We start from the raw sequence: 14,838 nt of genomic DNA on the forward strand, positions 1-14,838 counted from the left end.
AATGATTATTTTAAAAAATAAGATTTGCAATTAACCGCCTAATTGGAACATGATTCACGGCTCTGTTAGAACTCCTCCTCGTTTCACACATTAAGTGTGTTATTGTGTTTGATTCATTTCGCCGACATTCTCAACAACATAAACACCGAGCCCTACCTCTCCCGTGCTATGCTGTTCCTGCTTGATTACGTTCCGCTACAAAGACCAGCATGCCACGTGACCACTGAATCCCTACCTCTGTGCTCTGCCGTTCTTGCCACCATTAGCGTTACCGTTCGTCATCGGATGCCATTGTTGTTCGTTGCTTGATCACCTTCCGCTGCAAGGACCACCACGCAGCTGCATCTTTGACTGAAGTCGTTCGCGGTGGTTAGAGAGTTCTTCCGTCTCGCGAAGCTGTTGTACACAAAGAAGTCGACGTCGCAGTGTACGACTTCTGATAGAGAGCATTCGTCTATGGAGCAATCAATTTCGGAACGAGGATTGAATAGTCCGTTGGTTGATGTGAATGATAATAATTCAATGGAAGGCAATGAACATTTGAGTGTGAAGTTGCAATTCAATCTGTTTCCAAGGTACATGGGGAAAAGAGGATGTTGTTTCATTTTTTTTTTCATGCAAGTGAATTGTATTTGGTTAGTCTTGTGTGAATTTTTTTTTTTTGTATACTAAGTGGATGTTTTTTTCTCCGATCCGCAACGCTTTCGGATCGGATCGGATCGAATCCGCACACTAATCGGATCGGATTGCGAATTTTGTGTTGGTATTCGCATATCCGATCCGCATATCCGCGTATCTCCAAAAATAAAGAAATAAATAAATAAATACTCTTTTTATGTTTTATTTCAATTAATAATTATCATATATGTTGTATTATTTTAATTTATTATTTAAGAAAAGTATGTTTAATATTATTTTAAGAGTAAACATATTTAAAAGAATAGAAAAAATGAATTTCATTAATATTTTTTTAATAAAAATAAGCTTTTAAAAATATTTTTGTATTTTGCGGATATATCCGATATCCAATCCGATCCCGATCCGCAAATGTACGGATCGGATCGGATCGGATCCAACCTTAAAAACTGTGGATATTGGATCCGATCCGATCCGATGATTTTAGTGCGGATCGGATCGAAATTTTGGCCATATCCGATCCGATCCGATCCGCGTGCAACCCTAGTTTTTGAGGAGGTTTTCTGTAACTTTTATGCGTTCGTTTGTTTTATTTTAGCTAATGTAATTTTTTTTAAGATTTGGAGGATTCTTTTTATTAGTTTTGGATGATTTTTTTTATGTGTTGTACGTTTTTTTTTAAGATTTGGATGATTCTTTTTTATTAGTTTTTTATGATTCTTTTTTATGTTTTGTATTTTTTTTTAGAATTTGGATGATTTTTTATTTTATATTTTGATAATTTTTTTTTAGAATTTGGACATTTATTTTTAGAAAAAAAAAATAGAATTTACGTGATAAATAGTAAAAAAATAAATTAGAGTAAAAAAAGTAATTAATAATTAATAATTTTATATTTTTTAAAAATTAAAATTTAAATAATCATTAATTAATGATAATTAATGAATATGAAGTGTAATTCAAAAATTTTTGTTCACTTAATATTGGCTATACTTCCGTTGGTTTCTTAGCGGAATTGCTAATTAAATTATAACGAAATTTTCGGTAACCATTCAAATAATTACAATTGACTGAATTGAGAATCTTTGTAATCTTTCCTTTAAGTGCAAATTGAGAGGATGTGAAGAAACCAAGTCCAAAGACTTCACTGAGTCTAGCTAATCTAATCTCCCTAGCGTGTCTAGATTAATAGATTCCACCTCCACTTAGCATCTGCTACTCCCTGCCTTTTCCACTCTAAATATTATGCACCAGAAACTTTGGAGCGATTGGATACGAAATTGTTGATTTTTATTTCTAAAGTCACTCACCATATATATCAAAGTCAAATTTCGGACAAACACATATAGGAAAGAATAATAACTTAGATCGGATGGTTTACTAGTTAGTTTATTAGTTTATTTAAATAAATATTAAAATTTAAATTATTTTATATATATAAAAATTTATTAATTAATAATAAATTTTTAAATAAAATTTAATTTTATAATAAATTAATTTTTAATTTATCGAATTAAAAAATATTATAAAAAAAACACATATAGGAAAGAATAAAATTTGCATGTTAGTGATGACTGCACGTGATTATTATAGGTTTAATTATTTTATTGGTCTTTATAATTTTACTAAATTTTTAATTAGATTTCTATATTTTTATTTTTTTTAATTGAGTTCTCATATTACTTTTAATTTTGTAATTAGATTATTTTCATATAAAAACATTAAAATTAATATAATATTTCTTTTAAAATACAGCGGTCAAATATCTAGTTATGGATTTAATTATAAATACTTTTAATTTGTGAAGAAATATTCAATAATTCTAACATTGTTTACACTATAAAGGACATAATTATAAAATTAAAAATAATGTAAAAATCAATTAAAAAAAAGTATAAATAATTAAAAATTTAGTAAAATTATAATGGCTAATAAAATAATTAAATCATTATTATAACATATACAAAATTTTTGGTAAATTACATATATATAAAATAAATGAATAACGATACTTATAAAATTTTTAGTTGTACTCGTTATTTTAGCTGTGTTAAATATAACGAATATAATAAATTTTTTTTATAAAAGTAATTACAATAATTAAAAAAATGTTTACAATAAAAATTTTAAATTTATAAAAAAATGCTCAATTACAATACTTATAAAAAAAATTTTAGTTGTACTCTACTATAGTTATACATTTTATTTCATAAATTCGTATGATTTATACACTTCCCTATTCCAAGCTTGAAAGTTCTAATCCGTTGCAACTTGCAATGATTTACATGAATTAAAAAAGGTTAAAAAGTAAAACATAATCAAATCTCATTTACGATATTTGTGTAATATTGTAACCAATTTAATTTACATATGTAATTTACCCATATATATATATATATATATATATATATATATATATAAATCATATATTTTGGATTTTTATTTATTTTATTTATGTAACAAAAAAGCCTTGAGTTTCTTGCAAATTTTTTTATATAGTTTCAAGCAGGATAAAAGATGTGTTAGACTTTTAGCATTCATTGATAAATTCTGTATAATTTCTATGACCCGTTATATGTATTTTAGGGAGATGTAAAGGCCTAATTTAGTTTAGAAATGTTTGTATTTATTTCTAGTATTTTATTTTAAGAAATTCATATAGAAAAAGAAAGAATAATAAAATTTTATTTTTTAATTTTTTTGTATATTCTGATTTTATTTTCTCTTCATCAAGAATTTTTGGAAATAAAAATGTCAAAAATAAAAATAATAATAAAAAGTAAAAAACACAAACTAATTAAACAGAAAGTAATAGTCACCAAAAAAAAATTAAACAAAAAGTAAATTTTTTGTTCCTATAATTTGGTATCTAAATTTTACTTAATTTATTTTTTTATAATAAAATTTGAATATTTAATAATTATTTATTTTTATATTTTTAAAATTAAATATTAATTTTTAATTTTTTTTAATAAATCAGACGAACACTTTTAATTTTTGTAAAATAAAAGATATATATAAAATAAAGATGTATAAATAGAAGACTCTAAAATTAAAATAATTAGCTCAATAATAATTTATATATATATAATAAAATAATATGTTGTAATGTATATATATATATAAAGATAGAAAGGAGTATAAAAATAGAGAGAGATAATAACATTTGTTTATAGTAAGAGAAAGAAAGAGAATATTATTATATTGCTGTTATTTTTGTATGTACGAATGTAAAACAACATTCTGCTATTTATAATGGTAACATATTTTACTTTTTCAACATTTCTTTAATGCCATTTACCATTGAGAAGCTGAGCCGCCCAGACATTAATGGGCATCCAACTCAGCTTTTATACTTATCACAACACTCCCCCTTTGGATGCCCATTTAGAATTATGCCTCATTAAAACCTTACTAAAGAAAAATCCAATGGGAAAAAACCTTAGTGAAGGAAAAAGAGTACAATATCCTTTTATGATGGAAACTGCCTCATTAAAAACCTTGTCAAGAAAAACCCAATGGGAAAAAAATTTGACCAAGGGAAAAAGAGTATAGTCTCCCCCTCTTATCGACATCATTTAATATTTCGAAATCGGCGCATCCCAATCTCATGTACCAATCTTTCAAAGGAGGATTTTGGAAGTGACTTTGTAAATAAATCTGTCAGATTGTCACTTGAACGGATCTGTTGGACATCAATTGTCCCTTGATTTTGAAGGTCATGAGTGAAGAAGAATTTGGGAGAAATATGCTTTGTTCTATCACCTTTGATGTATCCACCCTTAAGTTGAGTAATGCATGCTGTATTATCTTCAAACAGGACAGTTGGAGCTATCTTATGATCAATCAGTCCACATGATGACAGAATATATTGAATCAGACTCCTCAGCCAAAAACACTCACGACTAGCTTCATGAATCGCCAGTATTTCAGCATGATTAGAGGAGGTTGCTGCTATCGTCTGTTTTGTGGACCTCCATGATATAGCTGTACCACCATATGTGAACAGGTATCCTGTTTGAGATCTCCCTTTATGTGGATCAGACAAGTATCCAGCATCTGCATAGCCAACTAATTGTGACTTGGATCCATAGGGATAAAACAAACCCATATCAACCGTCCCATGAAGATATCGAAAGATTTGTTTGATTCCACTCCAATGTCTTCTGGTTGGAGAGGAACTATATCTTGCTAGTAAATTCACAGCAAAAGATATGTCAGGTCGCGTATTATTAGCAAGATACATTAGCGCTCCAATGGCACTAAGATATGGTACTTCAGGACCAAGGATATCTTCATTTTCTTCTTTAGGACGGAATTGATCCTTTTTCACATCCAAAGATCTTACGATCATTGGTGTACTTAATGGATGTGACTTATCCATATAAAATCTTTTCAAGATCCTTTCTGTGTATGTTGTTTGATGAATAAAGATCCCACCTTTTATATGCTCGATTTGCAGGCCGAGATAAAACTTAGTCTTTCCAAGATCTTTCATCTCAAACTCTTCTTTTAGAGTTTTTATAATTGTTGGAATCTCTTCAGGAGTCCCAATGATATTTAAATCATCAACGTACACAGCAATTATAATGAACCCAGACATAGTTTTCTTTATGAAAACACATGGGCAGATATCATCATTCTTGAATCCGTTTTTGGCCAGATACTCAGTAAGACGATTATACCACATTCGTCCAGATTGCTTTAGACCATATAAAGATCTTTGCAATTTAACTGAGTATAACCCTTGCGAATATTCATTGGATGGTTTAGATATCTTTAGTCCTTCAGGGACTTTCATATAGATATCCCGATCTAATGAGCCGTATAAATAGGCTGTTACCACATCCATTAAATGCATATGCAGTTTATGATATGCAGATAAACTGACCAAATAACGCAATGTTATCGCATCCACTACAGGGGAATATGTTTCTTCATAATCTATACCGGGCCTTTGTGGAAAACCTTGTGCCACAAGTGGGGCTTTGTAGCGCACAACTTCATTTTTCTCATTTCGTTTTCTCACAAATACCCATCGGTATTCAACAGGTTTTACATCTTCTGGTGTACGGACTACAGGTCCGAAGACTTCACGTTTTGCAAGTGAGTCTAATTCAACCTTCATGGCTTCTTTCCATTTTGGCCAATCATTCCTTTGTCGACATTCTTCGACTGATCTTGGCTCAAGATCCTTATTTTCATGCATGATATTTAATGCCACATTATATGCAAATATTTCATTGACAATTGTCTTATTTCATCCCATTTCTCTCCTGTAAAGACATAATTTATCGAGATCTCGTCATTTTCACAATTTTCAGGTACCTGAACGTCTTCTGGCGTTATATCAGAATTTTGGACAACTGCAGGTGTCTCTACTATGTCTTTTTCAATAGGAATATTATTTACCTCTTTCCTCTTTCGAGGATTTTTGTCTTTGGAACCGACAGGCCAGCCACGCTTCTGGCATGAATTTGCTTCAGTGGCTACTTGTCCTACTGGGACATCAATTCGAATTGGGGCATTTTCCGCTGGTATATAAGATTTAGTTATCCTCTTTGTATCGAAAAAAGCATAAGGAAAATCATTTGCTATTCTTTGCAAATGTATAATCTTTTGAACTTCCAGTTCACATTGCCCTGATCGAGGATCTAAATGCATCAATGATGATGCATTCCAGTTAAACTCCTTTTCAGGAAGATTATTCTCTCCCCCTAATGTTGGAAATTTTGATTCATCAAAATGACAATCCGCAAACCGGGCTTTAAATACATCTCCAGTTTGTATCTCAAGATACCTCACTATAGAGGGAAAATCATATCCAACATATATTCCCAATTTTCTTTGGGGTCCCATTTTGGTGCGATTAGGTGGTGTAATGGAAACATATATCGCACACCCAAATATTCTTAAATGGGAAACATTTGGCTGCTGGCCAAAAGCTAATTGCATAGGAGAGAATTGATGATAACTCGTTGGCCTCAAATGAATAAGTGCTGCGGCATGTAAAATAGCATGCCCCAAACCGAGGTTGGGAGATTTGTTCTCATAAGCAAGGGTCTAGCAATTAATTGGAGGCGCTTAATAAGTGATTCTGCTAACCCATTTTGTGTGTGAACATAAGCTACTGGATGTTCAACACTTATTCCATTAGCCATACAATAAGCATCAAAAGCTTGGGAAGTAAATTCACCAGAATTATCAAGACGAATTGCTTTGATTGGATTTTCTGGAAATTGTGCTTTTAATCGAATAATTTGAGCTAGTAATCTCGCAAACGCCAGGTTGCGAGAAGATAATAAGCACACATATGACCATCTCGAAGATGCATCTATTAGGACCATAAAATATCTAAAAGATCCATATGGTGGATGAATAGGTCCACATATATCACCTTGAATCCTTTCTAGGAATTCAGGGGACTCAAATCCAATTTTTACTGATGATGGCCTTAAAATTAACTTTCCTTGAGAACATGCAGCACAACAAAATTCAATAGTTTTAAGAATCTTCTGGTTCTTTAGTGAATGTCCATGAGAGTTTTCAATAATTCTCCTCATCATGGTTGTTCCCGGATGACCCAAACGGTCGTGCCAAGTTATGAATTCATTTGGTCTAGTAAACTTCTGGTTTACAGTGGCATGTGATTCAATTGCACTAATCTTGGTATAATACAACCCAGATGAAAGTGAGGGTAATTTTTCTAATATATCTTTCTTATTTGAATCATGAGTTGTGATATATAAATACTCATGATTTCCCTCATTCATCGTCTCAACATGATATCCATTTCGGCGAATATCTTTGAAACTCAACAAGTTCCTCAGAGACTTGGTAGATAATAGTGCATTATTTATTATAAATTTTGTTCCTCCAGGAAACAAAATTATAGCTCTTCCGGAGCCTTCTATCACATTGCCTGAGCCAATAATAGTATTAACATATTCCTCTTTTGGCACAAGATGGGTAAAATATATATCACTTTTGAGAATAGTGTGTGAACTTGCACTATCCATAAGGCATACATCTTCATTACATATCCTTGCCATTCTCTTCAAAAACAAATAATAATAAAATGAGTAGTATGCACAGTTAAATTGAATACTTGATTAGAATTATTTTTCTAAGAAACACTGTACATAAAATAATGTCATATATTGAAATTTTATTTTAAAATTTGACACATTTAATAATTTCAAAATTCATAAACATTAATATTTCATTATTTATGTACATCATATTTGAAACTTAAATACATAGAAAATAAAACTTAACAATAAGTTCTTTACATTATTTATTTACATATATACTTCACAATCCCACATATTAAACTATTCCATCATTGATTAAATGACCAATATTTCCTTCAGGATCCTCAAAGAAATCAGATACATCATAATGAGTGGTGGAGTTCTCAGCATCATTTGAAACAAAATTTGTTTCCTTTCCTTTGTCGTTCTTTTTCAAAGATGCCTGGTAAAGATCGACTAGGTGCCTTGGGGTACGACAGGTACGCGACCAATGGCCCTTTCCACCACAGCGGAAACACTTCTCCTCGGTTGATTTATTCTGCCCGATATTCCTTTCTTTATTCCACTTCTGGTGAGATCCTCTCTTTTGAACATAATTCTTTTTCCTTCCATAATTTTTCTTATTATTAAAACCTTACCATTTACCTCTTCTGGGGTAATTTGCCACATTTACTTCAGGAAATGGGGCAGCGCCAGCTGGGCGCGCTTCATGATCTTTTAATAACAACTCATTGTTGCGTTCAGCAACAAGAAGGCAAGAAATTAACTCAGAATATTTTTAAACCCTTTCTCTCGATACTGCTGCTGCAGGAGCACATTCGAGGCATGGAAGGTTGAGAAAGTTTTCTCCAACATATCATGATCAGTTATTTTTTCCCCACACAATTTCATTCGTGAGGTGATTCGAAACATTGCAGAATTATATTCATTTATAGATTTAAAATCTTGTAAACGCAAATGCGTCCATTCATATTGGGCTTGAAGAAGTATTACCGTTTTCTGATGATTATACCTTTCTTCAAGGTCTTTCCAAAGATCTGCAGGATCTTTTAATGTAAGATATTCATTTTTCAATCCTTCGTCAAGGTGACGACGAAGAAAAATCATGGCTTTGGCTTTATCCTTCTGGGATGCATTATTTTCAGCCTTAATGGTATCTCCAAGATCCATTGAATCAAGATGGATTTCAGCATCTAATATCCATGATAAATAATTGTTTCCAGATATATCAAGAGCATTGAATTCAAGATGAGAGAGTTTCGACATAATGAAAAATTTGTTACTTGAGTCTTCCTAAAAATTTGATCAGAGTCTCGTGCTTATAACGTGTTGTAAAATAAAAGATATATATAAAATAAAGATGTATAAATAGAAGACTCTAAAATTAAAATAATTAGCTCAATAATAATTTATATATATATATAATAAAATAATATGTTGTAATGTATATATATATATACAAAGATAGAAAGGAGTATAAAAAGTAGAGAGAGAGATAATAGCATTTGTTTATAGTAAGAGAAAGAAAAAAAATATTATTATATTACTGTTGTTTTTGTATGTACGAATGTAAAACAAAATTCTACTATTTATAATGGTAACATATTTTACTTTTTCAACATTTCTTTAATGTCATTTACCATTAAAAAGCTGAGCCGCCCATACATTAATGGACATCCAACTCAGCTTTTATACTTATCACAACATTAATTACTATAGTAATCTCTTAAACAGAATTGGAATAAACTGTGGCAGTCAACCACTCCCTTTAGTGGGTCCCACTCCCACACAAAAGCCCTTAACCGTTCATTTTGTCCTTCCATGCTTCTCGTTAATATGTTAAAGAGGCTCCTCACTTAGCTTTGCCTCATTGTGGAGATGCCAAACCAAAACTCTAAGCTCCACCCTTTTATCAGGGTGTAAGAGCCTTAGCTTGAAAATACACATAAAATAAAACCATTATTCTCCCAAATCAAGTTAGAATAATAATAAAAATGAGGACCAAAGTGTTACTTCTAATGGTCCTCATGGTTCTAGTGGTAAGTGTCACAAGGCCAAGGCTTGTATCTTCTAGAGCTCTTCCATCTCCACCACCAGCTACTACTAGTAAGATAGAGAAGAAGGCCAATTCAGTGATCAAGGAGAAGGTTCAAACTGTGGATGATGATTCGAGCAACCGCGTTTTGATTGAAGGTCAATACCACACCATGTCCTCAGGGCCAAGCAGAAGAGGTTCAGGTCACTAACACAAAAATGTTTTAGTTAATGACACTGTTATTGGCTTCTTTTTTATCTTTAGTTTGTGTTTTATATTTGATACAATAGACAACTTTGTACATGAATTATTATATATGTGGGAAGTGTAAGCTTCTGTCCATATATAAGGACTTTAGGTGTTGATTTTTAGAAGAACTATAGTGTGTTTAAAAGTTGAAACTTGCCACATTGTATAAATACTGTAAGCTTGGAAAATTATGATTACTTATCCGTTGTAGCAGTTTATAGCCTATAAAAGAAGTGGGTTTGTTGATAGAGTTGAAGCTCTCAGTTCTCAAGTTTATTGTTCTTCTGTTTTCTTTTTTTCTCTGTGAAATTGGATTTTTAGTTGACATGATTAGTTTAAATTTCATTGTTAATTATATTGTCAGTTGAAAGATAAAGTGTCAATTTCAATGATCACGATGGTGTGAAAATTCCGAACTCTGAACTCTCCCTAGATTTGCCTTATGAACTAGATTCTAGTAGCAGTAACTATAACTGCCTAAGTGATCACAATATTAAACTTTGTAATCTTTTGAATTAGGTGCAATAATGAAAAAAAGTGTGGGTATTAATTTAGAAAAATTTGTTGGAGCCGATAGAACTTTTACTGAATTTGCCTAAAAGTAGTGTTGGAATAAGGTTGAATTCATCTTTTTATTTTTGTATCATACAAGTGAATTTTAGGCACAGTAAAAGAGACCATTTGTTTAACTAGCCTCACTTTTAAAATTAGATGAGCTTAACATCACAGCTCATGGCCTATGCAATAGGTGTATGTGACCTATGGATATGATTCTCAGGAACTAAAGTTGTATCTTTGTCAAGAACTATAACTTTTGGCCTAATGATAAATGCTTGATCTAAATAAGATTTTTTTTGGGGGGATCTGAAATGGTTTTTGCGCCATTTAAATGTAATTTTATTCTTTAATCCATGCCTCTAGAAAGTGGTTGAACCTTACCTTTTTTGTAGTAATGAGGTAAAAATTTAGTACGTAAATGGGTCAATTAAGAGCTTTTTGTTGCAAGTCAAATGAGCACGGAGGCAAAGCGCCAAGTGCCAAACTCAAAATTCAATATTGAATTTTCAACTTAAAAACTTTAGGGTATATGAATTAATTGTGACTGCCGTGACCAACTTCATGTTCTTTAGAAGAAAAAAGGTTACAACACCGGTAGTTGGTTACCAAAATAGGACAAGGTAGTTGACTAGCTCTTGGGAGAGCCAACCTTCGGTTTTGCAAGTCAATAATCAGGTCCACGCTTGAGGTGCCAAGTCAAAACACTTTCTCTAGTTTATCTATTCCCAGAAAAGATTCACGGATTTTATTTACAATCAAAACTTTCACTTGTAATTTTGAGCAACCTTTTGGTGTCTAAAGAGTACATAGAAAGAAATGTTGGATTTCTAGTATAGTTCGTAATAGTCCACTTGATTATGTTCAATTGCAGAGAAGAAATGTTGGATTTCTAGTGAGATAGTTGAATACAGTGATAGAGGGAATAACTGACATTGATTCGTATGGGAGGCATATTAATTATACTATGCTCAAATTGGTCAAACTAAAGGGGCAATAAAATTGATATGACTGCAAACTCGGAGTATGATAATTGGCCAATAAACCAATCAGTGATTGAAAATATAGGTATGTTTTGTTTTTGTTTAAATTATATTTAGAATCCATAAACCAGCTAAATCTAGCTTTTGAATAGACAGGTAGTTGAACAAACACAGCATCGACATTTTGATCTGGTTCATGAAATCTATAAGCAATATTTCAAAACTGCAAAAAGTTAACTACAGAGCTAAAACTATGGTAAGGCGTGACGAAGAGCTTGAAATTTATCTAGCTTCATCGATTTTCAACTGAGAAAAAACCGAATCGTCTGCAGTATCAGACCGATCACCCATTGCAATGGACATGTCATCCACTTCGCTCAAGGTGGACAGAGAAGGAAGACGCCTAACATTTGGCAACTGAAGCGATGCAGAAGCACTGCTAGAACTATCCTCATGCGGCTCTCTGTGTATTGCGCCGCGCTGAAGCTGCAGTGCATACTCCAAGTCCCACAACACATCACCCATGGTTGGCCTATCAGAACCATCTTCTTGCAAGCATTTCTCTATCGTCTCGCTAAACTTCCTGAACGAGTTTTGATCTAATTGGCCTTTGATGGTGGGATCAATGATGTCTTCTAGAATCCCTTTGTTTTTGCAAAGGATTCCCCACTCAGCCAAGTTCACTTGCTCCCTTGGGAGCGAAGGTTCGATAGCCGGCCTGGCACATAACACTTCCAGAAGAACTACACCAAATGAATAGACATCAGATTTTTCTGTCAGCTGCTGCGACCGGAAATACTCCGGATCAAGATAACCAAAAGTTCCTTTAACACCTGTGCTGACATAGGAATGCTGGTCAAGAGGACCTGTTCTCGAAAGGCCGAAATCAGCAACTTTAGCCACAAGATTCTCATCAAGGAGAATGTTGGTGGATTTAACATCCCGGTGAATGATTCCCCCGGAAGCGCCTTTGTGAAGGTACTGAAGGCCTCTTGCGGCTCCAATGCAAATTTCAAGCCTTTGCTTCCAAGTCAAGCTTGGCAGTTTTGTGTTGTACAGATGGTCCCTCAGTGTCCCTTTGTCCATGTACTCATAAACCAGTATCATCTCGTACCTTTGATCGCAGTAGCCGATCAAGGAAACGAGGTGCCTGTGGCGAATTTTGGACAAAACCATGATCTCAGTCTGGAACTCCGGAAGGCCTTGACCGGACCCTGGCTCACTCCTCTTAACTGCTACTTTCATGCCGTTCTTGAGAACTCCCTTGTAGACATTTCCAAAACCGCCCTTGCCAATTATCTGCTTCTCATCGAAGTTCTTGGTTGCCAATTGAAGATCCTGCAGAGGAACCTTCAGTCCGAGATTAATGTTGCGAAGCGGAGAGCCTTGAATGGTTCCATCAGTCAACCGGCTTGTTCTGCTGTGAGAACTTCCTCCTGCCTTGGCAGGAATTGGCAACCAATCTGAACCCTCCACCCGCTTTTGTTTGTTGGTCTTAAGACGCCAAACTAACACAACCACCACCAATGCAACCAGGACCAAACCTCCAAGTACTGAGCCCAGCACCACTGGAAGAACATTAGTCTTTCCATTGGAATGGTCTTGCAAGTAACTCAAATCTGATGAATCAACCATTCGCATTATTTCTAAACCATTCAAAAAAGCACTATGATTAAAAGCAGAACTATTAGGCTTGACAGTGATCCGGAAAAAACCAGAGTTATCAGACTGGACCACTAAATCATAATAAAAAGGCGCCGGCAATACTGAAGACACATTTGTGTCGTTACCAATGACCAAAGCAGGCAGGTCATAAATGTACAGACCAAATATGATAAGGCCTGCCTGCATAGACAAAAGGTCACAGAAGTGAAGCCGAATTAGGTGGTCTACACTCTTGTCCACAGGAAGACTCCAGGTTATATTTTCAGAGATAACATTAATCCATCTAGCTGTTCCGTAAACATAATCTAATGGCGCAGTATAAATATTAGCATTTGGACCATCAGAATCAGGATTTACCTTGGACTTAATGCTCCCATTATATGTAAAATTTTTGGCATTTTGACTATTAACAAGGTAAGTATCATCAATAGACCAGGTTCTCCATAAGAGATCTGCGCTACTTGTGATATTAGTGCCACCAACGTTGAGCCTGTGTTTGGTCTCCAACGCTCGCGCGAGTACCCCACTGTAGTTAGACAAACTATATTGTCCAATGGCAGGTTGTGGATCAAAACGTGAGACTTTTTCAGCTATTAATAATGGGGGGAGCAGGAAGACTTCTATGGCATTCACAAAGGCAAACGAGAAACGTTGAGGGTCGAAAGTGATTCTGAATTTACCAAGAGATATCTTCACGTAATACTCTTTAACAAGAGGAGATTTTGTATAGTTCTTGGGCGTGAAGTTTTGCAGCAGCATGAAATTAGGAACCGAGACATTGAACGTTGCAGAAGAGAGGTTACTAGGCGAAGTGAAAGCAAGGAAATGAAGGCGTATTATGTAGGTACCAGCGGTGTCAATTTGGAACTCATAGAAAGATTGACTTGGGAAGATTCTTGCGGTTTGGTAGATAGATGAAAGAGCTGACGATTGGTTGGATTCTGTTTTGCTTCCCTTGCTAAAACTGACCTGGCCTGAATCCCCAACGTAAGTCTTCCCACTCTCTGTGTCACTAGCATTGCTGCTCGATCCGCAATTGATGAAGTACTTGGTTTGGAGATCATACCCATGGGAGTGGAACTGAAGTGATGAGAGCTGAATAACAAGTAGTAGCAGTAAAGGCAGAGAGTGTTGAATTGTGTAAAACTGATGATGAATTGCCATGGAAAATTGGTGCGTGTGATGAACAATTTCAGCTACAATCATGGCACCTGTGACTATGAACTATGGATAGTATTAGCAAAGACGACTTCAGAAGAGGTCAAGTCGTCAGCTTTGATTTTTCTTCATTTTCATTTTTTTTCTTTTTCATTTTTTTATTTCTATTTTTTATTTTCTGGTGTACATGTGATAGTTGATTTATCAACTACCCAGAGTCTCAAACTATTTGATTTGAGCCTTGAAAAATAATTGAGTCTTACTCACGGTGGAAAAATGATTGGTTGCATACTTCTGAAGTGCCACCAAGTTGGCGTGCCACTTCAGACACATTAATGTAATAATATAATAACGAATAAATGATTGTTCCACGGAATGAACACTGAATTAAGAAGGCTGCAAGTAATAAATGTTCTAGTGCCATGACAGAGTAGAGGACAAATGTCGTCCTAACATATCAAGATTTTAGTAAGGTCGAAAGGCATATAATTTGTCCTGACATTCTTGGAGGGAAATTCTCTAT

The 14,838-nt window shown here is 33.8% G+C and overlaps 1 pseudogene across 1 annotated transcript; it reads right to left on the reverse strand.

Moving 5' to 3' along the window:
* Positions 1-11,517: 11,517 nt before the first annotated feature.
* Positions 11,518-14,552, reverse strand: LOC107627290 (putative receptor-like protein kinase At5g24010 pseudogene; annotated as a pseudogene). Its single transcript, XR_015902267.1, has one exon. The product of XR_015902267.1 is annotated as a putative receptor-like protein kinase At5g24010 pseudogene (transcript).
* Between the last annotated feature and the right edge of the window lie 286 nt (positions 14,553-14,838).

Source organism: Arachis ipaensis, chromosome B1 (assembly GCF_059453495.1).
Source record: "Arachis ipaensis isolate K30076 ecotype BB chromosome B1, ASM5945349v1, whole genome shotgun sequence".
Classification (NCBI taxonomy): domain Eukaryota; kingdom Viridiplantae; phylum Streptophyta; class Magnoliopsida; order Fabales; family Fabaceae; genus Arachis; species Arachis ipaensis.